Genomic DNA, 27294 nt, shown 5'->3' with positions numbered 1-27294 from the left:
TTAGAGGGAAGAATATAATTTAATGCTTTATTTTCCTGTCACTCAGCTATGGGGTGGCATTTGGTTGAGGAGCCTGTACAAATTGGAGGTGACAATCCCATCACCTATATGCTTGGCCCAGGCAAGATGAGCATTAATTGAAGGACCAAATCATGCCTGATATACACCTTTTTATATTTTCCATGATTTAAAATGGATCGGGGAAAAAATCAAAAGAGCAGTTATACTTCACATCTATGAATAAATTAATGAAAAGTTTTATGTAAAAGTTCAGAAAAATATGCATATATACATACATAAATGTTAAGAGATTGTTGCACTATCTCAGTGGGTGCAAAATAACATACTAGTTAGATTGGACTTGTGAGAGAGTGACCTGAAGGCATATCATTTTACATAGTGGTACAGTGTGGTAGTTTGTGGAGATATGTTCTTTGAGGATTGAGGCCGTGATCTGGTTTAATTCCAGCTATCTTTTGTTTGGAACCTGGGTATTTGTGTCACTTTAGGAAGTTCTCTGTAAGAGTCTTAGTTATTCAGGATAATATCTGAATTTTCACAAACATGTGGAAAATTATCTGTGAGAAAAGGAAGCACGAGAAGAAACAAAAGACCTTCAAACTAAACCAGACCTAGACAGACTTGCATGTAGCTGTGTGTATGAGCGAGTGTGCACACATGTGTATTTGTGTGCTGGTAGGTATGGGTGCATGTGTTTGTGTGTATTTATATGTGTATGTTTGTATATGTGTATTCGTATATGTGTGTTTGTATGTATGCATGTGGTGGTGTGTGTTTATGCATGTATTTTTGTGTGTGTAGTATGTATCTATGATTATGTTTGTGAGCTCTGTGTATATCAGAGTGGTTTGATGCCTTTTAGGCTCTTAAAGGTGTTTTTTTTTTTTTTTTGTCTTTTCTTTTAATTAACTGTCTTGGTCTCTTCAGACTGCTATAACAAAATACCACAGACTGGGTGGCTTATAAACAGCAGAAATTGATTGCTCATAGTTCTAGAGGCTGGAAGATGAAATCAGGGTGCCAGCCTGGTCAGGTTAGGGCCCTCTTCTGGGTTGCAGACTTCTCGTATCCTCACATGATGGGAGGGGTTAGGGATCTCTCTGGAGCCTCTTTTATAGGCACTATTCCCATCCAGGAGAGTTCCACTCTCATGACTTATGCACCTCCCAAAGGCCTCACTTATTAATACCATTACCTTTGAGGGTTCGAATTTTAACGTGAATTTTGGCGGGCCACAAGCATTCAGACCGTGGCGTTAACTGATGGTATTTCTACTTTCATAAACTGATTCTGTTGACTCTTTCTGCTAGTTAAGTACCAATAAAGAACTCTATTAAATGTAAAATGGTAGACAAAAGTGTAGGATTGTTCCTTAGTTGTGTAACTCTTGAAAACTTCAGGTGTAATAACCACACCCACGTCTGGGTTACCTATTGCATCTTCAGTCATTTTCCTCTGCATCTAGTGCAACAGTATACAGTTGCCCCTCGTTATGCCGGGGGGATTGGTTCCAGAACGCCCAGCCAATACCAAAATCTGCGGATGCTCAGGTTCCTTAGTAGATACGGAACCCTCAGATATGGAGGGCCTACTGTATAATGCAAAATTTAAAGAAATGTTGAATGCTTTCTTACAAATTATTGACGTAATATTTTCTGGTCATAAAATGTATAATTTATAAAATTATTTTGAAAATATTTTGAAAAATATAAAGTATGGAGATTACATGAAAGCCCACAAAATCCACAGATAATATTTGAATAGGTAAATAGAATTGCATACACAGCCACGTGAATGAGTATTAGATCACATTCTTTCTCCTGCTCTAAGACATCACTCCAGGAATTTTTGTCTCTCTCTCGCTTTCATCATAAATTCTTCTCTCTTTCTTGGATCTTAACTGTAAGCATAAAATATGCTGTTATATTGAATATTATTTTTTAAAAATCTTTTCTTGATCCCGCTTCCCCTGCTAGCAATGGCCCTAATTCTTCCCTTCTCTTAAGAGGAAAATGCCTTGAAATCACTGTCTACACTCACTGTCTTCCCTCTCACTCTCTTAAAACACTCTCTATTCCACTAAAACTGACCTTCTAGAGGTCATTAATGACCTCCATGTTGCTAAATCCAATTGTCCGTTCTCAATCTCATCTTCCTGAGCCTATAAGTAGCATTTGACTCAGCAGATCATTCCTTCCCTCTTGAAATATTCCATTCCCTTGGCTTCCAGGATAGTTTTGCTCCTAACTCATTAACTGCTCTTTCTGAGTCTCCTTTGCTGTTTTCTTTTCTTCTCTTTGGCCTCTTAGTGTTGCAGTTGACCAGGGCTCACTCACTGAAACCTTCTTTTCACTATGTAATATCTCCCTTGCTTTTGTGATCTCACCTAGTCTTGTGTCTCTCTTTTTATGAGATCTGACTTTATATGAGATTTCCCCTGAACTCCATACTTAAATATTCAACTGCTTACTTAATATTTGCACTTCGAAGTCTAATAAATATCCCAAATGTGACATGTTCAAAATTGAATTCCTGGTCTTATCTCCCAACTAGCCCTAGCTACAGCCTTCAACATCTCAGTTAATGGTAACCCCATCCTTCTATTTTCTCAGGTCAAAATCTTTAGAGTCGTCCTTGATTCATGCCACCCTTCATCCATATCCAATTCTCTCAGTTATTATAATTTAGAAACATTTCAAGAATAGAACCACTGCTAACTGTTGACACTGCCATTACTCTGGTCTAAGCCACTATCATTGCTCCCCTGAATCATTGCATTGGCCTTCTGATCAGGTCTTCCTACTTTCTCGCCTGCCTCCTTCGATCTCTGTTCTCAAAAATAGCAGCCAGAATGATCCCTTTAAAAGATAAATCAAACCATGTCTGCCTTCATTACAAATCCCTCAAGTGTCTCTCTGCTTTGCTCAGAATAAAGGCCAGGTTCTTACAATGACCTGTGCAGTTAGCTGTCTGCTGAACTTTTACTCCTCTTTCCCGTTCCCTCTGCTCTCCAGTGCTCTAGCCTCCTTGCAGATGCTAGAACTCTCTAGGCATGCCCTTACCTTTGAGCCTGTGCACTTTCTAGTCTCGCTTTCTGGATTACTTTTCCCTAGCGAGCTGCAAGACTCACTCCCTCGCTATCTTCAGGCCTTTGCTCAAGTATCACTTTCTCAGAGATCTTTACTGACCAGCCCAATGAAAATTGCAACACTGCCCTCCAGCATTCCCACACTCCCTGTCTCCTCTCTGCTCTATTTTTCTCTATAGCACTTACTGTAGAACACTATAGTATTCTAACATGCTAGACAATATACTTGTTTGTTGTTCTTATTATAATCTAGACTGTACACTCCATTAAGGCAGGGATTTTGTGCATTTTGTTGACTGCTCTCTGTATCCCTAGTGCCAAGCACAATAGATGCTCAAAATGTGTTATTTTCAGAAATGAATAATAATATGATTGGCATTGTACTATATATATTACATGTTGACATTTTTTTCCCACTTACTGTTACTCAAGAAATCTCCCAATTTGCTAGGTATTTTTCCCTACTACAGTATGATTTGTTTTTGGTACAATAGTATTCCATTGTATGAATGTTCCATCATTTATTAGATCCCTATTACTGGATATGTTATGTAGCTTGAATTTTTAACTAATATAAGGAATAGTACCTGCATAAATATCCATCTACATAAATATTTGTACAACTTTCAGATTATTTTCTAAGAATTATGTTTCTGGAAGAGTTAATTTGGACCCAAGTGTGTGCTGATTTTATGGATTTAGATATATGTTACCAAATTGACCTCTGGAAAGTTGGCATTCATTTACTCTACCATCACAGGTTATAGGGGTACCCTTTTCCTGGCACACTGAGCTGCATTTTATATTGCTTGCCAAAAAATCTTGCCAACTTGATACACAAAATGTATATAATAAGTTTTTTTAATTAACTTTTAATTTTGAAATGATTTTAGATTTATAAATGTTGCAAAGATCGTATCGAGAGTCTTCCCTAATGTTAATATCTTACATAACTTTCATACATTTGCCAACACTAAGAAATGAACATCAGTATATTACTATTAACTAACTTTATCTATTAATGTTTTGATTAACTTTTTTTCCAGGTTGAATCCTAACTTCCCCATTTGTCCTTTGTATGACTTCTTTCATGAAATGTAATTTTATGTTATTTGCCAGTTTTTTTTTAATTGTATAATGTATTTGTGTGTGTGTGTGTGTGTGTGTGTGTGTGTGAAGAAGATCAGCCCTGAGCTAACATCCGATGCAAATCCCCCTCTTTTTTGCTAAGGAAGATCGGCCCTGAGCTAACATCTGTGCCCATCTTCCTCTACTTTATATGGGATGCCGCCACAGCATGGCTTGACAAGCAGTACCTCAGTGCACGCCCAGGATCTGAACCTGCAAACCCTGGGCCACCAAAGCAGAGCACACACACTTAACTGCTTGCACCACAGGGCCGGCCCCATGTATAATGTATTTTTGATGAATTATATGTGGTGGATTAAGGTCTATTGAAAGCAAGAATAATTTACACCCACATGTCTCAAAATGTCTGTCACATTATAATAATTCCTCCAAAATTCGTAGATGTTATATGACAAATGGGTTGCATCACCATAACTATTTGGGAACATTAATATATAACATAGTACAAGCATGGCTTTTTAACCAAGTTTAATTAGATTCAAGTTATTTCTTAATTTATTAGTTAGTGATTTATTAGTTAAATCTCTGTGTTGCAAGTGACGAAAAGTCTAACTCAACTTTCTTGAACACAGAAGGTAATGAATCTCATGGTGTAATGAGAAGTCTCAGGGTAAGGTAGCTAGATTCAGGAGTCCAATGTTGTCGTTAGGACTTTGCATCTCTGTATTTCTTGAGTCTGCACATTGGCTTCATTTTTCGCGATCTGCAGCATGGTAAGAGGGCTTCCTTCCAAAAATCTGGTGGATCACTTGTTTCTGAACCAATCACAGTGATACGAGATGTAAGCTATGCTGAATGGCCTTTTCCAGGGGCAAGTGTCCACTCCTAGGAATAGACAGAATCTCGTGTACTGAGATTGGGAGGAAGTATATCCCTAAATTAAAATCGTGAGCTGTTTAGTGGGTGTTAGATTTCAAACATGATCATTAAAAACTCCACTTTAATTTCAGATGAGACCATACCGTATCCCAAAACTATCTTGAGCATTGTTTTCAATTACCTGTGAGGTAAGTAGAATAAATACTTTTTGTTTTTTACCCCATTTTACCTATGGGAGAACTCAGCTCAATGACACACAATTAACTGAGGCTAAAAGTCAGCACTTACTCCTTATTCACTGATGATCCTTTCCATCTGTAACTGCATTACTTACAGCCATTACTTGTTATCACACAGAAAATTTAACACTGAACATCAGTTTTTACAGTGGTCCATCAGCTACTCTGCCAATTATTGATGCTTTTTTATTCAAATGTTCTAATGACCCACTATCCATGGTACATTTCACACATTTGAAAAATTTTGAGGCTTTCACCAAAAGGCTGTCAGCTGTTACCCCAATGATCTACTGCTTAGATCTCCTACTGTGAATCTTCTGCTGTTTCTTTTGTTTTGCGATATACCTACACTGTTGTCAAGGATACCCAGCTTGCCACTCTCTTGTCTGAACAGTCCACAAGGGGTTCTATTAAAAGTCCCAATTAAATGTGTACAGCCATTCACCTGTACATTCATCTCTTTACTCCCTTGCCCACCCACACTCAACTAACTACCTGATCTGAAAAATACCAAGAGGTCAGAAGTCATCAAGAGAATGAACAAAGTATGTGGGATCATTGGGTATCACATAATAGCTATGGCAATGTTATCTCAAGTAATTGCTGCCCTAACAAAGCAGACTAAAACTAGATTGAAAAGATGTAAATAAAGAGAGGGAGAGAGCAAGGGGATGATGGACAATTTTTCCATTTTGTGGCTATTGCATTGTTAGTATTTTAAAGGCTAAAAGGATGTTTTCAATGCAAACCTGATTGCTTTAGATAGAGCAAAAGAGAAGTTGTTGAAATAGCAGAGAAGCCTTTATATCATTATAAAATTATAGAAATCCTTGAAATTCAAATTGTGTTATATACTTAGTAAATGTCTATTTGTGTGTAGGTAATTTTCAACTTATGAGGCAGTGTAGAGTAGCAGTTAAGAGCACAGATTTTGGAATCAGAGAGAGATACTATTATTATATTATCATTCCCACTTACTACTTGAATGTCCTTGAGGAGTACATAACCCTATTTGGAACTCAGTTTCATGATCTAGAAAATGAAATTACTAAATTACCAGTAATAGCACCTATATCATGACATGTTATAAGGATGCAATAAGATAATTCGTGTAGTCGGCTGAGTAGCACAAAGTAAGAAAGAATTGAAGTATGTTAGCTTTCGTTAAATAATACTTAATGTTATTAAGGAGGTTGTGAGCAAATAATTCTTTTGGCTTTTGTAATTTTGTAAAATTTATATGGCTATTTTTAATAATTTTTACAAAGTTTTAGCTATTTTCCAGTAAGCTATCCCTGGTGCTATGCAAAGGTAAAAAGCAGTGAAAAAACTAGCGGATGCTCAGCCAATGGAAGACAAGGCTCAGTGAGGACACGATGCTGGCCATCACAGGCAGGAGGTTACACTTCTCCTCTGTGGTCACGGGGAACAGAAATTTATGTGTGGATGGAAAGTTTAGGAAGGCAGATTTTGGTTCATTGTAAAATGATATTGACTCACCCTAAAATTCAAAATTAATCTACAATGCTAAGGTCTACTGCTAGAGAAAGTCAGCTCCTTTTCCCTAGAAGTTTCCAAGCAGAGGCCGGGCAAAATCTTAGCCGGGAAATCATAGAGGAGACGCATTTGCAGAAGAGAGATTGAGCATGGATTAGATGAGGTGATTGACAGGAGCCCTTCCTGCTGTGGGATTCCATGATTCTGATTTGTAAACGAAAGTCAGATATTTTCCTCCTTGATAAGTTTGTACTCATCGAATCGTTCATTCAGGAAACCTTCATTGTTACAACGAAAAGTGTCATGGGACTATGTTTATTAAGAGCATACATCGTGGAGTCTGATATTCCTATGTTCAGTCCTGGTCTTGGCACTGAATCTATTATGATTTGGGCAAAAGACTTGACTTCTCTGAAGCCTTCATTTTCTTTTGTGAAAATGGAAGTAATAGTAGTTTCTACCTCGTAGGATTCTTATAAGTATCAAATAAAATATAGCATGTAATAACCTTAGCATAGTTCCTGGCATCTAGTAAGCACTCAACATATATTTGCTATTATTACTATTAATATTGAATAAATGAAAGTACTGAGATATGCAGGATCAAAGATGAATTACCTGCTATCTTAACTTATAAGAATTTCACCAGTGAGAAAGACTTGAGCACAAATATCTGGAATTCAAGGGAATAAATAATATGTGCATATGATTCTGTAAGAATCCACTTATTTATTCAGCATATATGTTTATATACTTATAAACAGGAAAGAAAAGGTCCTTGATATCATGGAGTTGGTGTGACGGTAAAGTGGAAGAAGAATGTCAAACAAAAAGTAAACCATATAGGGGGCCAGCCCAGTGGTGTAGTGGTTAAGTTCGCGTGCTTCACTTTGGCAGCCCAGGGTTCACAGGTTCAGATCCGGGGCATGGACCTATACACTGCTTATCAAGCCATGCCATGGAGGCATCCCACATACAAAATAGAGGAAGATGGGCACAAATGTTAGCTTAGGGCCAATCTTCCTCAGCAAAAAGAGGAAGATTGGCAACGGATGTTAGCTCATGGCCAAGCTTCCTCACACACATAAAATAAAATAAAATAAGTATAGTAAAAAGCAATATAAAATAAACCATCTAAAATAGGGTAGTAGGCACAGAGAATGACATGGAGATAGCAGGTGTTGTCAGGACCCACCTGGCTGAGGAGGCCAAATGGTCTGTTACTTGGTTGATGGAAAGGAGTTTAGAGGGAGGAAAGATGATTTCTAGATGGAGTCATTAGGGTAACCTTCATGGAAAAAAATGATATGAGAGTTCATTCTGATGATTAGAATTTCACGATCCATCCCTTAGTTGATTCACTCAACTTGTACTTCATGTGTATGTGAGAGTCACTATAATTAACACTGGAAAGTCAAGAGAACATTTTCCCAAGGAGCATAACATAGAGAACAGGCAGCTATCTCGATCAGATGGAAGAGAGCAACAATCGTACCAAAGATAAGAAAGCACACATTGCAGAAAATATAGCAATTAATTGGTGGGAGAAAAGGCAAGAAAACTAAACTTATCTAAAGTTTTGAAGGTTTAAAGGGTGTGGAACTTCATTCTTTAGACAATAAGGAGTTACTTAAAAAGCTTTTGAACAAGGAAGTAATATGATCAAATATTTAGAAAATCAACTCAGGGGCAGTTAGGAAACTCTTTCAATACTTACGTGTGATGTTATATGATTTCTTGCTCATTCATTCATTCATGCATTCATTCATTCGGCAAGTACTGACCCTAAGTGTCCAGTCCAGAGCAAGAGGATTAGTAGAGTTTCCCTATTAATAAAGAGAGTTACAAATACAAACAGGTGTGAAGCAGACATATTTTAAGCCAATACATGAAGAAGATTATGATTTCAAGTGGAGCGAAGGTCTAAAGAAATAACTGTAAATATGTTTTCTCTATTCTTTGTTAGAAAAATAGAATATTCTTTTGAAAATCCAATTATACCATTTTTCTGTCTACCTTAGTCTGTTATGAGCAAGACTTAAAGTTGGACTGAACAGATGACCCTAGATAAAAACAGTAGGATAAGAAAAACCTAATATATTCAACCAACTGCAATAATTCATATTTTTAAGATTTCATTTAGACTATTATGAATAATTTTAATATACAGTCTCTAAAATTTATGAACTCTAGTTAGATGACATTTTCAACCCACAAAGGCAAATGAATTTATTTAGATGATATACAATCTTTCTAATGGTAGAACTTTTTAATATGAAGTTTTTATTTTAATAATTTAAAATGAACACCACACACATTTGTTGAGAAGGCCTCGAGGTCAAAATTTTCAAATGCGACCATCAGTTTTATAAGGCAATGGAAACTCATAGTTAAATAAACTGGTAAGTAATCATGCTGCTTTCCTTTTAAGACCACAAAGTCATATAAAGTTTCCTCTATAAAATTAAATTTTTGCATAATTGAGACTATAGACAGCCAGAATTGACACAAATATGGAGACAAAGGCTGCAATAGCAACATGGGAGGTGTGCTTGAAAATTCTTTGTGGATAATTCCTCAGCCTACGGTGGCAACCCTTTCTTTACGATAGCCTCTGATTGTAGGATCACCACGATGGGACAAGAGTGGCCAGCTGTGTTTTGTGACCCCGTCCCTGGCTGCAAATGATTAGAACAAGAACAAGCTGTACAACCTAAGCTGGATTTAGCAGATTCCAGCGTGTTTTCTCCTGGAAATATGGATAATGGGAGTTGAGAAGTAATGCATGTTAAGGCAGGTCCCAGAATAAGTGCTGACAATACTCTGTGGTTTCTGCCCTTCCTGAGGTCCTGATTGTTTCTTTCTTTTTTTTTTAATTAATTAATTTATTTTTTATTTATTTATTTATCTTTTTTGTGAGGAAGATCAGCCCTGAGCTAACATCTGATGCCAATCCTCCTCTTTTTTCTGAGGAAGACTGGCCCTGGGCTAACATCTGTGCCCACCTTCCTCTACTTTATATGGGACGCTGCCACAGCATGGCTTGACAAGCCGTGCATCGGTGCGCGCCCGGGATCCAGGCCAGCGAACCCCAGGCCGCCGCAGCGGAGCGGGCGCACTTAACCGCTTGTGCCACCAGGCTGGCCCCTGATTGTTTATTTCTTACGTGGATCCTTTTCAGGCGTCCAGTATGCTTGCAATAAAATCCTGTCTTGTTTAAGATAACTTAAATTAGTTTTAATTGTTTGTAACCTAAAAACAAAACAAAACGAAACAAAAAGAACTTAATCTTTACAGTTCATTTACAATTGCAATCAATAACAATTTGAATTTTTAAAGTAAGCCTAACTTTATATAGTCAGTATCAAGTGTTTTTCAGCTCACGAAATAGTTAAGTCATTGGTTGAAAACTGATTCTTGTGACCTCAAAGCCAAGTTTTATTTTTTGGTGACTTTAAGATTTTGCAAAATATTATATAGGTTCTCTCATACTTTCCTCTTTAGGTACTAACCCAGAGTAAAGAGAATTCCTCGTGCAAGCAGAGGAAATGTAGCCATGCCACAAGTATAGATGATCTTGAACTCTAAATCAATTGGAATGGATTTTAAAACAGAACTAGGACAAGTCCTTTCAGAAATTAAGTTAGGGCAGAAAATAGTACTTCCAGAGTAGCATTTGATCTTGATGTGATTCATTTCAGCCTGTTGCTCAAAATATTCACAGAATTCTCCTTCCTCATTTAGTTCTCTGAACTGTTCAAGGATATGTTTATCAGCAGCAGGAAGAAATGCCTGGTAGCTTTAGAAGATTGCCCTGTCTCTTTGTATTACTTCTTTCAACTCTGATGTTTACTTCGATTTTTAAAATGACACTGAGGGGATCTGTAGGTTCAGATGGATTTTGGCAAGCTGAAACTTAATGTCACAGCAACCAAAACTCTTCCCAAACAACAATCAGTTCTTAATCACCTTCTCTTTGTCCATTATAGGTCTTCACTTTTTTTGTTGTTTTTTTTTCCTTTAGCGATACACATTAAAAATTAATGGCTGTGACATGATTTTAGAGGCGGATTCACTTTTATTTTGTTAGTAGGTGTAATTCAAGAAAAGTATACTGCGGAAATCTTCATTACAATGCCCCTTCCTGACAGAATTCAATTGAGAGATGCTATTACTATTTATTAATTGCTTGGGCTGCACTGTCATGGTTTATGATGTTAGCACAGACCCTCGATTGAGTTACATTCTTGTATTCAATTAGAGACTGTGTGTTATTGTACATGTTAACACTGCAGAACCACAGATGCTAGCCATCTGTAGATTTGATTTTTTTCCCTCATAGTCCTCAAAAATGGAGCAATTTAAGTCAGTACTCCTAGAGAGACTTAAAAAATAAAATAAGCACATCAGTTGCAGATTTAAAAACAAGGGCAGTGTAAAATTTAAATTTGAAAGACTCTATCAAAAATATTTGCATAATTAGAATCATGGGGCATTTTAATCATTCTAGGTAGTCACTCACAGCTGAAGAGGAGTTAAGTGCTAGTTTCTCCTGTCAAAACATTGTCCTCTGGCTAAAGGGAGGATACTGTTACAATGTTATAAGATCAGAGTGACTAAGTAGGATGATAAAATCAAAAGGAATAAAACTCTCCAATGAAGAAAGATCCACAAGTGACAAACCAGTCCTAGCAAGGCATTGAGGAGAAGAAGAACCTGCCTCTCACCTCCTTCTTTCCTGCACCTGATGGACTGTTGGTCCTTCCCAATATAGAGCAACTTCTCACAATGAAGCAGCAGAACAGGAAAGAGACCTAGCTTGCAGCAGAGTCTAATTTCTCAGACTCTTCATGAATTATTCCAAGTAGATGTTATCCTACAAAATAGATCCTTACTAAGGTGCCTCAATAATGCATTCTCTTAGCAGGGCATCATTTACCTTTGACAACTCAACATTCACCATGGTCAGTTTTGTCACTTAATGTCAAAGTGAATTGAGGATCTCCTGCTTTTGCACAATCGTGACCTCCTCTTTGAAAATACAAGGCACACACCCCATTGCTCTGGCCAAATTCCAGGTTAGGTAATTACATTCTGTTACCTAAAGACCCCCTGTAGTTTCAATTAGAAAAATCATTTTGCCTCATTCTTCTACCTGTGGCAGTGTATAAGGGTAGGTGCCACGCTAGTAAACAGCAAACTTGTCTCACCCCAGAATGAGCTGCTCTTTATCATCATCCTTAATTAATATTTATTGGGTACCCACAGGGTGAGTGGCTTGGGACAGGGTGACTTGGTAATTAAGTGTTCCTGAGTGCCTTTCTCCTTTGAGAATGTCTTCCTTTATGGAGGACCCAAGTTTGAACAGTCTATTCATTATCACAGAAATAGCATCTATCCTTGTGATAGGGTGCTACCTTGCTCTCTTCTGATATCTGTCCATCTGGTACACCTCTAATCAAAAATATTTTTCAGATCATTGGATCCTAATAGCCTCAGACTTTTGTCAAGGAGCTCTTTGTGGGGGCTGACCAGAGAGTATGAGCTGGCCTTTCAGTTCCAGCCAATTACAAATTACAAATTTCTGCTCTTCCGGGGGGCGGGGAGGGGGCGAGTTTGTTGTCCTAATGAGCAGCATGCTTTTAACGTTGAAACATGACCTCTATGTTTCTAGGATTAGATTGTCGTCTGTGCCATCTGCTCTTCTTTTTTGCTCTCTGGCTCTGTTCACAGGATGCAGGGGCACTTGAAACTCTTAGAAAGAATCAGATTTGGTGCTTCTTTCCGGCTTTCTTCAGACTCTGTCTTGATTTATAGCCTGATTTTAGGTCTGTCTCTTGAATGACTTCGTACTTCAATGATCATACTTACTTTTTGCCACCTTCCTAGCACTTTGCTCACATTCTCGAGATTTCAGGTTTTACAGCATAACTTCTAAGGGGGCGTGACATTGCTGTGAGGAGTAAGAATTCCAGGGACTACCTTTTTCAACCAAAGAAGGTTCATTCTTCTACTGGAGACATCGACTCTCCGGTCTAAACGTTGCATACTGCACAGCTGCACACTCGTACATCCCGACACAAGCACTGGCAAAGTGTGGAGAGTGAGCCAAGCAGTTCCTCTCTGAAAGCTTACCCTCTGGCACTACAGACAACCCTCCAGAGACCTCGTCACAGGGAGCCTCTGGGTTCTCTCAAGGAGGATGGCAAAACAAGAATTAAGAAAAACTACACTTTACATGTTTCATTTTTTAAGTTTTATTCCAAATTTTAAAATGTCTTACCCTCTTCTCTCTTTGATTTCAGGAGAGGATGACCTGTGTGGGAGTGTCATTAATGAGACAATGAAAAATCTCTGTATTGGGGAGTTATAAAAAATGTACAATCATTTGATTTTTGTTACAAAACCAAGGTTGAGAGCTTCATGTACAATGGTTGTGAAAAAGTTTTAGTTTTTTAAAAAAAAACTGGGTCTAATGCAAAAAAAAAAATCCTAAAATGTACCATAGCTGCCAAAAATACAGTGACTTTGGTCTATGTGCTTTCTTCCCTAATTCAGCCAGTCTGCTTTCCTCACCTGTCTTCATCCTGCTGCCCCTTTTCTGGTCCCTTCCACTGTGTCTCCTGGAACCTTTTTCTACTGCTAACACATGTCCCTGTATCCTTAACATTTTCCTAGGAGGCACCCTTCACTGCTCCACCATAAGATGACTTCCACCACAGGTACTCTATCAGGTATCATTCCTTGGTTGGAAGCAACATAGACAACTCGGAAACTGAGCAAAAGAGGAATTTAGTGGAACAGAGTGGGAGGCTCAGAGAATTGTAGGCAGGCTGGAGAACCAGTGCTAGAAATGGGCATGGGGAAATTTTCCAAAAAATTCCTGTTTTAGAGATGCATACTGAAATATTTATGGAGAGCATTATGCTCTTTCTAGAATTTGCTTCAAAATTTTCCATTGTAGGGTAAGGGTAGATGGGGCTATAAAGGAAACAAGAATCATGAGTTGATGAGTTTTGTAGCTGGATGATGGGTATATGAGAGTTCATTTACTCTTCTCTTTACTTTGGGGCATATTTGAAATTTCTATGAAAAAAGATCAGAATGGAAAGACGTATCCAAGGCTGCTGCTCCTGAGAGCCTCCCAACTGCTTGGAATAGACAGAGACAGGTGTGTGACTCTTGAATAAATCTAAGAAGCACTCTAAGGAAGACATACTTAGTGCATAGGTATTTGCCCTGCCTTGATGCAGTCAAGGAGTAGGCGTGTGTGTGTGAGAGTGTATGTGTGCGTGTGCATGTATATGAATGTGTGTTCTGTGAAATGAGTGTGTATGTGTGTATGAGTGTGTGTGTATATGTGTGTGTGTGTGTGTAGGTATGTAAGTGCCTGCTGTCTCTGAGGTATGTGTGGCGGGAGGGTATATGAGTGTGTGTTCATGAGTGTGTGTTCCATGGGATGTGAGTGTGTGTATGTATGTGAGTGTGTGATAGGTCTGGCAATGTGTGAAGTCTGAGAACAGAGGTGACAGAGTTGAAGTGCTTTGTGCTCTGTAGCAGGTTGTCCCATATTTGGTTGGCAGCTGTCCTGTTTGATAATCACTTCAGCCTTTGAGGTTTCTGTCCAGTGAATGTTGTTGTTATGTGCTGTCAAGTGGGCTCCAACTCCTGACAACCGTGTGAATGAGTGATGTCCACAATGTCCCGTCCTCAACAGCCCCACTCATGTATATGGCTTCCTATATGGAGTCAGTCCATCTTTTATTTGGTCTTCTTCTTTTCCTGCTGCCTTCTACTTTTCCCAGCATTATTGTCTTTTCCAAAGAATCCTGCCTTCTCATGATGTGCCAAAGTAGGACAGCCTCAGTTTTATCATCTTTGCCTCCAGCAATAGTTTAGGCTTAATTTGTGCTAAGACCCACTTGTTTGTCTTTCTGGCAGTCTAAGATATCTGTAGAGCTCTCCTCCAACACCATATTGCAAATGAATCAATTTTTTTCCTGTCTGCCTTCTTCACTCTCCAGCCTTCACACCTGTAAATAGTAATTGGGAATATGAGGGTGTGGATAATCTTGGCCTTAGTCTCTAATGACACTTCCTTACACTTGATGATCTTTCCTAGTTCTTTCATTGCTGCCCTTCCAAGTCTCCTTCTTCTCTTGATTTCTTGGCTGCAGTCTCCATTTAAATTGATGACTGAACCAAGGTAAACAAAATCTTTAACAATTTCAATGTCTTCATTGTCTACGTTAAAGTTGTGTAGTTCTGGGCCGGCCCCGTGGCTTGGTGGTTAAGTGAGCGCGCTCCACTGCTGGCGACCCGGGTTCGGATCCCGGGCTCACACCGACGCGCTGCTTCTCCGGCCATGCTGAGGCCGCGTCCCACATACAGCAACTAGAAGGATGTGCAGCTGTGACACACAACTATCTACTGGGGCTTTGGGGGGAAAAAATAAATAAATAAAATCTTTAAAAAAAAAAAAAAAAAAAAGTTGTGTAGTTCTATAATCATGGATTTTGTCTTCAAATGCAGTCCTGCTTTGGCACTTTCTTCTTTCACTTTTGTCAGAAGTCGTTTCAAGTCATTGCTGCTTTCTGCCAGTAAGATGGTGTCATCTGCATATCTTAGATTGTTGACATTTCTTCCACCAATTTTTACTCCTCTTTCGTCTAAGTCTAGCCCAGTTTTTTGTATGGTATGTCTGTGTATAGATTAAATGCACCCTTATCTGCACGTTTGCCCATAAGAAACTGTTCTGTCTCTCCAGATTCTGTCCTGACAGTGGCTTCTTGTCCACAATACAGGTTATGCATCAGGGCAATCAAGTGCTGAGGCATGCCCATTTCTTTCAGAGCATCCCAGACCTTTTCATGATCCACACAGTCAAAGGCTTTACTGTAGTCTATAAAACACAGACTAACCTTCTTCTGAAATTCTTAGGAGCACTCTAACTGCCAGCAAATAATTGCAATTAGATCATGTGTGCCTCACCCTTTTCGAAATCCAGCTTGGATATCAGGCATTTCTTGCTCCATGTAAGGTAAAAACCTTGTTGCAGCCCTTTGAGCATCGTTTTACTTGCGTGGGAAATTAGAGCAATGGTCCTATAGTTACTGCACTCTCTGGCATCTCCTTTCTTGGGGATTGGGATGTAAATTGAGCATCCCCAGTCTGTAGGTGATTGCTTGTTTTTTGTATTTGTTGGTATATTCTGGTTAAGATTGTGACAGACTCAGTCTCTGTGGCTTGAAAGAACTCTATAAATATCCCATCTACCCCTGGTGACTTATTTCTTCCCAGTACTTTCAGGACAGCTTTCCCTTCACTTTCTAGAATTATGGGTTCATGCTTCTCACGTTCCGTGTTCCAATTGTGTGTGTTGCACAGCATGGGACTTTCCTTTCACCTTTGTGCACTTCAGCCTCTAGACGTCTTCTGGCTTTAGTCTAGCTGCGTCATTAGCAACAGTGCCACTTGTTCTTTTCTCTTCCCCAGTAACTGTGTGAGTGCCTTCCGACCTTGGCGGGGGTGTATCTCATATTCCAGCACTACATTGTATTTCATTTGGCCTGTCTTTTCATAGGGTTTTCAAGGTAAAAAAGTTTAAACGAGAGAAAAAAAAGGAAAATAGAGCAGGGGTTTACCATCACCTTCTGATGCACGGTGTGTAGGTCCAAACCACACATGCTTGGATCTGTGGCGTCATGATCACTAAACACCTATGAGATGTAGCCAGTGAATACTACTAAATCCCAACTGTGAATGTCCTTTTCTTCCACTGCATATGTTTTATGACTGTGAAGACATGATTTATATGCTCTCAATCAGTGCAGAATAGTGTAAAAATATAATTAGAAATGTAGCTTGTTGTCAATAAATTTTCCATATAATGTCTCAAAAAATTCAAAAATAAAAAGAAATGGGCAGGAACCAAGGTGACCTGGATGCCTAAGAAGCAGGAAATAGAGAAAATTGTGAGTGGTTGAAGAACTGCCTGGTTAAGGAACTGCAGGTAAAATGAGCACTTACCTATTTTCCTCTCTGTCACTGGGCTATCGTCCAAATTCCAGGCAGGCAGTGTCTCATGGAACTGGCTTGCTTTTTATGCCTGGTTTCTAGCTGTATGTAGAAGATGAGTGGAAGATTCTGGGAGAAAATGGAATCCTCCAGGGGTGTGGTGAGATGCAATGGGCATTTGAGTAACCAGGACCAACAACTCTGGGTCCAGGGGAGAGAGGCAGTCCCTCAAAAGGAAGATAGGGGCTGGCCCGGTGGTGTAGCAGTTAAGTTCACATGCTCTGCTTTGGCGGCCCAGGGTTCACAGGTTTGGATCCCGGGTGCAGACCAACACATCACTTGTCAAGCCATGCTGTGGCAGGTGTCCCATATAAATTAGAGGAAGATGGGCACGGACGTTAGCCCAGGGCCAGTCTTTCTCAGCAAAACACAAGAGAAGGATTGGCAATGGATGTTAGCTCAGGGCTAATCTTCCTCACCAAAAAAAAAAAAAAAAGGAAGATAGAGAGCTGTTTGGCACTAGGAAAAAATAGTAGGTGCCTCCAAATACTAAATGTCCTCCTCAGTTTTTCTCCATGATTCGCAGCCCCTCATTTTGTTCTTCAGCTTTAAAATCTTTAGTAGCTTCTGTTACTGTAGAATTAATTCTATACTTCTTTTGGATCATATCCGAGCGTAGACTTTCATAAACGGCCCCAATCTACCTTTGTTTTTTCGCTCCGGCCATTTTAGTCCACATGCAGGCTATAGGTACTTGTCACCCAAATAATTTATTTCTTAAACATGCTGCTTACTATCATTTCCAGATGACTTGGATCAAGCTGCTCTTTCTACCTGGACTGCCTTTCTTTTTCTTCTTTGCTTTACTAATTGTTACTCATCCCTCTCTATCCAAATCACGTGACCTGTGTTCCATTGCACTTAGTTGGGAATCTCTGCGAGCTGGCCTTTTCAAACAGTGTCATGGTCAGTGTGGGTACTCTCCCCTCTTCAGCTAGGGAGTGAGCTCCTTGAGGGCGGGGACCATGTCCTTCACCCTCTTATATCTTCTCTACCATGGCCACCAGTACGAGTACCATAGGACCTGTACGAGGGGATCATACATCATGGACACCCAATGACACACATATTTCATTGAGCATTTCATACTATGGCTACTTGTCCATGTTGATCGTGGGCCTTGTATAGATGCATTCACAAAATTGTCCTTCTCTGTATCTTCTTAGTGGTCAATGGTGTAAGTTCAGTATGTTCTCATATTTCATCTTATACTCTGTACTGACTTCTCCCTCCCTATCCCCATTCCCCAAATCCTTCTTCCATCTTGTTGCTCCCAAGCCTCTGGCAGTTTTCACATTACCCACTCTACAGTTGAGACCAGGAGTGGAAGTTCTTTGGTTGCCTTGAACTGAGTTGAGTCAATGTGAGGACTTGTTAACTCAATTGCTCCCTTCTTCCTTAGTGAGGAAAATTTGGAGATTTGGGGTGGCTGGACTTCACCACCTTATTCTGGTTTTAGGCGGCAGTCCTTAGAAATAAATATTTACTGAATTAATTAATTATTTCAGCAGAAGTACTGGGGAAAGAAAAAAAGAAGGTGAAATAGGAATGTCAAGAGAAAGCTTGGATTTTGCTATTAGTTGTTTAATTGTCACACCCCTAAAAAGGAACTGTTTTTCCAAACTTGACATTTGACAAAGATAGTAGGAACTTGGAAGCAAAAATAAAAACAAAAAAAGTACTAGGTCATGTTGCTTGCTCTAGATATTTTTGGCATGGCTAAGATGTGCTAGGAATATTTCATTTTTGACATGAACTCTGACCACTTTTCGCTTGTAAATGGCCAGAATGCATATATTTACCCAAGACGGTAGGGTTTGTGATAATGATATAGTGGTGCACTGTGGCCATATTAAGGATTTGACTGGCTTATTTGAGCTGAGTGCATCTGCAGCCTCTGGTGGAAGAACTTGAGTGACCTATTTCTTCTTTTTTGTTTAAGAATCAGGACTATAAGCAGTCAAATTATGAATCAGGAGCTAATAGGATGAATAGAAGCAAGAAAACAGCATGCAACAATTTAATGAAAGAAAAATGTATTATATGCTCAAGACACAAATAAAATGCCACTTTCAGATTACAGTTTTTGCAATCTATTTATTTGCTTCATTTTCTTTAACTGCTATTTTGCTTAACTACAACTTTTAATATTCATTGGACAAACAATACAGAAAAGCTTGGTTATTTCAAATCTTTGTTGAGCTTCTTCCAACATATTTTTATATTTCACTGTCTATAATGGAGTATTTAGTTGTAATAGAACATTACATTTTGCATGGTTAAGTTATTTCTTTTCAAGATGTCTAAGAATATCAGCCTAGAAAAACATGCTGGTTAAATGGTTGATTTTAGTCAAAAATCACTGAATCCCCACTGGAATCCACTGTTTTACAAAGTATGATCCTTGAATAATTGTATCGGTTTCAGGTGGGGATTCATGCTAAAAATGCACATTCCTATATCAATTCTAAGACTAAATGCATCAAAATGTGCTCCAGTGAATGGAAATCTGGATTTTTAACAACCTTCCAGTACAGTCTGTTCACACCAACTTTTGAAAACTGCTAGTTTAAGCATTGAAGGTAAATTAGTACATTATTTATCTAAGTAAGAAGTAGGTTTTAAAAACCACCAACATAACCTCAACCTCCCAATATTTCTGTATGAACTGTATTTTATTTATTTTGTTAATTGTACTGCTTTACAGGTTAAATTTCACCTTTTTTAATTTTAATAAATCAATCCAAGCAAACTTCTCGTCTCACATTTTGGAGGTTCTGTTTTAGACTCATAGTCAAACCCAGCTCTTATGGAGTTGGTCCCTAAATCTGTTTAGTCTCTTTTTGTTTCCACTGTGTTGTTTTGCTCTTCAAAGCCATTCTGTGTCTTCTCTTTCCTCTTCTGATCAGATGTCCAGCTGTCTGATTAATGCAGAGCAGTGATCAACCCACCAACTCAACATTCATCCTTTCCACTCCTTAAATCAACACTCATTACTTTATTACATACATTTTTATGTAAGATATTTGAGACTCTGATCTTCATAAATTCTTCTACGCAGGGACCATAGCTAATTTAAACTTAAAAATAACATTTGGAAGTTTAGATATTCTTATTATTTTCCAATCAAAGCAATATATTTTACTGTGGGAAATTTGGAAATACAGTAAATAATTAAGAGTTAAAAATAAGTCAATACCACACAATGCAAAATCTTTAGTATTATTATATTTTTTAAAAACTGAAAGCACATAATGAAAAATCTTTAAGAACATAATGTATCTGCAGTTTTGCACCTTCCTTTTTCTTACTTAATAAATCTAATGATTAATCTAGACAGTGCCATCGTGGGAGTTCAGTCTTTAGGGAAGACGAGGGTAAGAAATGGTGTGGGAATGTGCAGAAGGAGGAGGAGGAGAAGGAAGAGAAGATGAGGAAGACGATGACAATTTGAAAGTTAATCCAAGTGTGTATGTGAGATGCAAATAGAAAAACACCCTCCCTCCTCTCTTTCTTTCTTTGTTTTTTTTTTTTTTTTTGATATTTGGGAATAAAAAAGTAACTTGAAAAGTTCTACAATAGATTATCTGAGGCACCAGAATCTCACTGTCAAAAGCCAGGTATCTCTGAGGTGTGACAACTACTTCACATTAGAGTTAAGAACAGATCGTTGCAAAAGTGGGCCAATGAAGTTGATTGCATGCTTTGGTTTAATGTTTGGATTCATTTTGCTTTTGCTTTGCAAAGTTAATTTGGGAACTTCTTCACAGAACTTACTTATCTTTTGCAAGCCTACTATGGAACAGATGCAATTTCTGTCCAATGGAAGCAATGCTTGAGCTCTTCTAATGACAATTGTTACAGTGCAGAGTATTCCTATTCTGTTATTAGGGTTATATTAGGCAACTGGCATTATTCATTATTTCTAAATAAAGTGAAATGTGGACCCCCCCATGCATGAAGATATTTATTACTTATTGATATTTAAAGGTTGTTAAATTAATCTTATTTAAATTACTCCTACTGCCAACCACTGTTACAATAATTTATTATATAATATTACTTGAGGGTTTTCTTTTACTTTAATATAAAACTTGCAAAAAACAATATATTGCCTGTAGATTTTTCCTACAGTTCATTGTAACTGTGACTAATTCATCACAGCTGTTTAGAGATGCAAAATCTATAATACTTCACAATGTTGATTTTCTGTTTCTGTCTTCTAAGACTGGAGCTTGATTTGAAACCATATAATGAAAAATTACATGCACCTCACTGGGAGAAATATTGCTTTAACCACTTGGAGGTGGAAGACCAAGAAGAACCCTGATACTCTGTAGAAGGGGGTTGTGTACATCACAGTCTGATAGCCTCACTGAACTTTGGTATGCCTCTCCATAGTACTGAGATTAGACCTTTCGTTCTTTAGTTTTGATCCAGAATTAATGTCTAATGTCGTTGCTTTATCTTTCCTGTTATCGGCAAGCCTCTGTTAGGTAGCTCAGAATTTCTTCCAAAATGTAATTCCCTGTGGAATATCTACAGGGACCTGTTGTACTCTTTGTGAGTTACCAGGCCTCCTCTCTCTTCTTCTGCTTCCTTCCATCCCCTCCTTCTCCTTTTTCCTAAAGGACATTATACTACTTGTAGTTACCCCCATGCAAAGAGGCTGAGCAGACGCAAAACAGGAAGTGGTGATTTCCATCTTTCTGCCTCTTAGCAGATGTTATAATGGGTTAAATAGGAAAACAAATCAAGGGTAAAGTGAGGCTTTGCTTTTATTGGGGGGGATGGATTGTATCTATTGCATTAACATGGATGATTGAACGCTGCCTCAGAATCATTGTGTTTAATATTCTAACTGATGCTATCATTTTCTTAGTAATGATTGAAAGCTGCCTCAGTATCATTATGTTTGATATTCAAACTGATGTTATCATTTTCTTGGTTTGCATGTGGAATAGACTGATGAATTATTAGTTACATCAAATCTTTAACATGTGTAAATTAGTCAAATGCAAAATATGTTTATAAAATTCATGGTTATTATTCTACCATTAGTATTATTTTTGAGGCTTCACACAACAGCAGAAGAATATGTGAGGGTCTTAACTGCTACTTAGTTATTTAGAGTTTAAATATATAAAGCACAGATACCCTAGAAAAACAAGGGATGTATATGGATATAAGGAAAAGGATTTCTTTCTCAGTCAAACTCTTGTTATTATACAGAAAATAATGGAAATAGGAGGGGAGTTGAAAAATGCAGATAAACTTGTTCTTTAAAAAAAGTCAATTTATATGGAGTCTGGATATTTTATAAAATATAGTGGAAAAGGAGTGGTACAAACTGAGTATCCATTCATTCCTTCCTTCAAAAAATACTCATTTACTAAGGGAATATAGATAGCAATGCATAAAATAGAAAGAGGCTTTGTCTTCATGGAGTTAGGAGAGGCAGACATGAGTCGGAAAACCAGGGAAGATGTATAATCACTAGTTGTGATAGGTTCTCTAAAGGGAAATTAAGAGGGTGATGAGAAAGTGCTAAGGAGGGCATAATCTTTTTGACCTTGGACAAGGGAAATCTGTTTTAGGGAATTGATATTTAAGCTCAGGCTTAAAACACTAGTAGGAATTGACCAAGGGACCAGTGAAAAGATGAGCATTCCAGACAGAAATATCAGAATGGCTGTGCCTTGCTGTGATATGACTGCCTTAAATGAGAGCTCACTTCTTATGTATTACATGCTCCATCATGTGTTTTTAGAGTAGCATATAGCATTTCACACGGAGTCTCTAGCAAAGTATTTTAGAATCTGTGTAATACTGAATTGGCTATTATCTAGTAAGAACAATGAGATACATGCAAGAAATTTCACACCATTGTACTTACTCTTTCTACCTATTTACAAAAACCTTTATGATTCTCCTACTACGAAATGACATGGAGAGAACTGCTTTAACTACAGCTAACTTTGTGAAAGTTGGGTTTCAGTGCAGGCCGGAATAAAAACCCAGAAACCACATGTCAACACTTTTCGGAAAAAGAAAATAACTTGGTATCTTACTGTTACAAATATGCTGATGTCTGAAGTTATATTTAAAGCTATTTTTAGTAAATAAGACTCAGCAATCAAGTCAGATTTGCTGGCATAGAGTTCGTTTGGTATAATGACACTTAAGGGTTGCTTGACTTCTAGTCCATTTCCTGATGCTCAATCCCATTATTAAGGTGAGGGAATGTGAAAAAAAGGGTCACTCCTTAAAACAATCAGTTTAACAGTTTCACTTCATTGAATTCTTCTTAATTTCTAGTTGCAGAACATGAGTGATTGTTTTTAGGATCATTCATAAATGGCACATAGAAGTATTTGCTGCATAGTATTTGAAGATATTTCTAGACATGAGTTTCTGAGCTTGAAAATTATCCATCATCTTGAGTGTACTTTTTAAATGTATCTAAATTAAATAAATCCAAATTAATTTGTTTGTGAATGTTCTATCCTCACTTACATAATTAGCCATCAGACTTAAACAACTTTTCTAGTGTAAAATGTCAGTTAATTATTAATACCTATTATTAAAGCAAAACAAGTTGCTGGAAGCATTTTTTGAATTTGTAATTGGATTTCTGTATGTCATTCTTAAGTATAAGAACTCAACTATCAACTTTCTTAATGGTAAACTAATTGTGATTTTGTTAAGTATACTATGCTTTCAGATAAATAGAAGAGCATCTACCTCTCAAGAAATCAAAAGAAAACAAAATTTAATTCAATCTTATTCTTAAACTGCATTACTCCCAAGTAATTTTCATTGTTTAATTTTTTAGAATAAGTATCTCATTGGTCATGGGACATAGTATCAACTCTCCATGTCACTCTCATTAAAAATAGGATTTTTCATTTTTTGATAGTACTTTGTATAAAAGCATAGTGTGTTTAATAAAATATTAAAAATGCAATGTAATCCAGCAAAGATACCTAAAAGGTATATGGCAGGGTATACATCTTTTATATAAAATTCCCAACTTCTATAAAAATTAGGACATAGATTGCTGCAGTGCTCTCAGAAATACCTGTCACCATCACGTATCTTCCGTTCAGGATGAATGTAGGCATCCCATCCTTGGCCTGGGCAGAGTGACATCATGCAAATGGTGGCATTAGTGTCATGAGTAATAATGTCTTCCCCTTCAACCCTGTCAAACAATATCAGGTTGTTAACCTCTAACTTTTGTTACAGAGCTCAATGAAAACTAAATGAAAAAATAAAACAATACCAGCTTGCCGTAGACGGGTTAATAAAGTGATTCGCTAATAAATGACAATTACCATAGGAGTGATTATGGAATCTGAAATTTGTTTTTTATGAAATCCGTAAAGGTTCTTTCTCTGTAGATTTTATTTTTCCTTCTACTATAAAATTAGAACTTGTCACTCCACTGTGGGGATCTGACAGTTAAATAATGGTTTGCAAGTGATTAGCGGAATGAGAAATTACTGCCCACAGAAAGAGCCCGGTGACTCAGCAGATAAAGATACGAAACTCGAGTTTACCAAGGAAACCCCACTGAACCCACAGGAAAGTCAAGGCGGAAGTAATGTTTTCTGTTGATACACTCATGCCAGTTTGTTAAACTTCCCTTAATTATCAGAATAATTTTCACTTGGAACTTAAAATCAATTGGCTCAAACAGATTTCACCTAAAGCATTTTCAGCTTTGAAAGGGGGTGAGTGAATTGCGTTAAGATGGCTCTCCACACCCCTTTCTTTCCTCCCTCTCCCTTTAATGGAAAAGGGATGCTGGTAATATCCAGCTGTCTTGCTAGTACAGCTCTAAGTACAAAGAAAGGACAATAAGGGTGGTGATTTTAATTATCTATGTAAATTAAACTATGTGCTACAGTCCTGTGATTGAAACTCATTACTTTAACTTTATTGTTTAGTTATGAGTGTAAACCTCAGCTCAATTAAATTATAAACCAGATCCTGATGGCTCCACACAGTCACAAAATTTGGAGGGGAAAAAAATACAGTCAGGACAAAAGAGTACCTCAGCTGTCTTTTTTATGTTGTCGCACCAAACATACCACTCTGAGGCACACACTGGAAGGACAGTTTATGCTCTCTTGTGACCTATCACTATGCAATAGAAATATGCCTATGTTAGGAGCTATTTGTTAGATGTTAAAAAACAAAGTTATGGTAGATGCTTCCTTTTATTTTATCAATTTTACTGAACAAATAGGGGTCTCACAGCTCTCTCTCTCCAAGTTAGGTATGAATTAGAACCACAAGCTCAAATTTTTTCCCTAATATCTGACATATACTTTAATATTTTAGGGTGTGCTGTTTCTCGTTGTGACAAATAAAGGTCATTCTTCCTGTCTATATTTTTGCTACCTCAGGGTATTATCCATAACTGTCAGATTGTGTAAGTTCCATTGACTGTAGACTAATTGTCCTTAAATTAAATATATTAAAATTTCTAATTGTGGTGAGAGGCAATGCTGTATTTCCCCTTGAGTCATTGTTGAATCAGTTTCCTCACGTGGGAGATTTATTTAGAGATAGTTTTACTTCACTTGAAATAATTGAGAACATTCAAAATGCCAAAGTTATTGGATTAACTTGAAAAGTTGTATTTACTCTGCAGATTTATTTCAAGTATAAGTTTTAAGGTAGATGCCTTTAATTGACAATGTGTTTACTTTTGGTCGATTCTGTCTTGGAACTATATTTCTTATCCCAATTATGATATTTTGATTTGTAATAATTACATGCTCAAGAGTCTAATAATTTGGAATTTAATGGGTAATTAAAGTGACTCAACTTTTCTAACAGAGGTCATTATTATTAGTGATAATAGTAATAAGAGTAAATGTTTACTGAGCCCTTTCATGTGCCAGGAACCATGTAAGCACCTCACAGGCAGTGCCTCACATAATTTTAACAATAACACTATTAAATGAAGATATTCTCATTATTTATTATGCCATTCTAGCCTTAAGGATGCTGAGTAACCCAATGCAGTTTAAAAGCCGTTAAGTGGCAGAGCCAGGATTGGACTCAAGTCTGTTTAACTCCCAAGCCCATATGGTGGGGCTAAATAGAATGATAGAACAATGTGTCACAGTTAGACCTAAAATACAAACGAGGGTAATTAAAGAATGATGTTTAACTCTCATCATGTCTGGCTGCCTTTTCACTATCAATGTATTTTTCACTAAATTCTCTTTTTCGGTGTTTTTTTTCAGCTTTATTGAGATATAATTGATGTATAACATTGTGCAAGTTTAAGGCATACAGTGTGTTGATTTAATGCATTTATATATTGCAAAATGATTATCACCATAGTGTTAGCTAACACCTGCATCACGTCACCTAATTACTATTTCTTTTTTGTGGTGAGAACATTTAATATCTACTCTCTTAGCAACTTTCAAGTATATGACATAGTATTGTTAACTATAATACCGTGCTGTCTGTTAGATCCCCAGAACTTAGTCAAACTGGAAGTTTGTACTCTTTGACCAACATTTCCCCATTTTCCCCACCCCCGAGTCCCTGATAACCACCACTGTACTCTCTGCTTCTATGAGTTCAGCTTTTTTAGATTCCATGTATAAGTGAGATCATGCAGTATTTGTCTTTCTCTGGCTGACTTACTTCACTTGGCATAATGACCGTGAGGTCCATCCATGTTGTTGCAAACAGTAGGATATCTTTCTTTCTCATGGCTGAATAATATCCCACCCACCACATCCACCACATCTTCTTTATCCGTTTGAATGCAGGTCAGTATGTCATGTAAATTTGCATCCAGAGCCTAGCATGGCACTCGGCACAAATAGGCTCCCCATAAATATTTCTTCAATTTAATTTAGTTGATGTTTATTTTTCAAATGTACTGAAGTATAAAATGTATTTGCTCACTTTGGAATGTGGCTCCATTAATGCATTAGTAATTTAGCCTCCAAAGTTTTCAAGTTAATAGTGACTTTATTTTTCCTGTGTCTTCTAAATGCAACACTATGCTTGCTAAAATAGTTTGCCTTGTGCCCACTAATGTAAATTTTCGTGAAATAATGTTCATGACCAGGCCTGTGGCACCTTGTGATGCAACCAGTGAATTTCTAAGTTATACTGAAGCAAGCTATCACTCATTTGTAGAGCTCACCTTATTCACTTTGAAAATGCCATTGCTCCTGGAAGGACACTTTGAATGAAAAGGGAAATGGATATCAAAGATTGGCATTTTATGTTTCACATTATAAATATTTCTCAATAATTATTTTCCCAAACTGTTATTACAGAAAAAAGTCAATGCTTGTTAAAAGAAAGATGTTGACAATTTAGTACAGTTTAGTTTTTTGTTATTGTTTTTCTTTTGGATGG

This window comes from Ceratotherium simum, chromosome 4, assembly GCF_057802395.1.
Source record: "Ceratotherium simum simum isolate JZ-2026a chromosome 4, ASM5780239v1, whole genome shotgun sequence".
Lineage (NCBI taxonomy): Eukaryota > Metazoa > Chordata > Mammalia > Perissodactyla > Rhinocerotidae > Ceratotherium > Ceratotherium simum.
The sequence above is the reverse complement of the archived record's forward strand: the minus strand, read 5'-3'. Positions refer to the sequence as shown.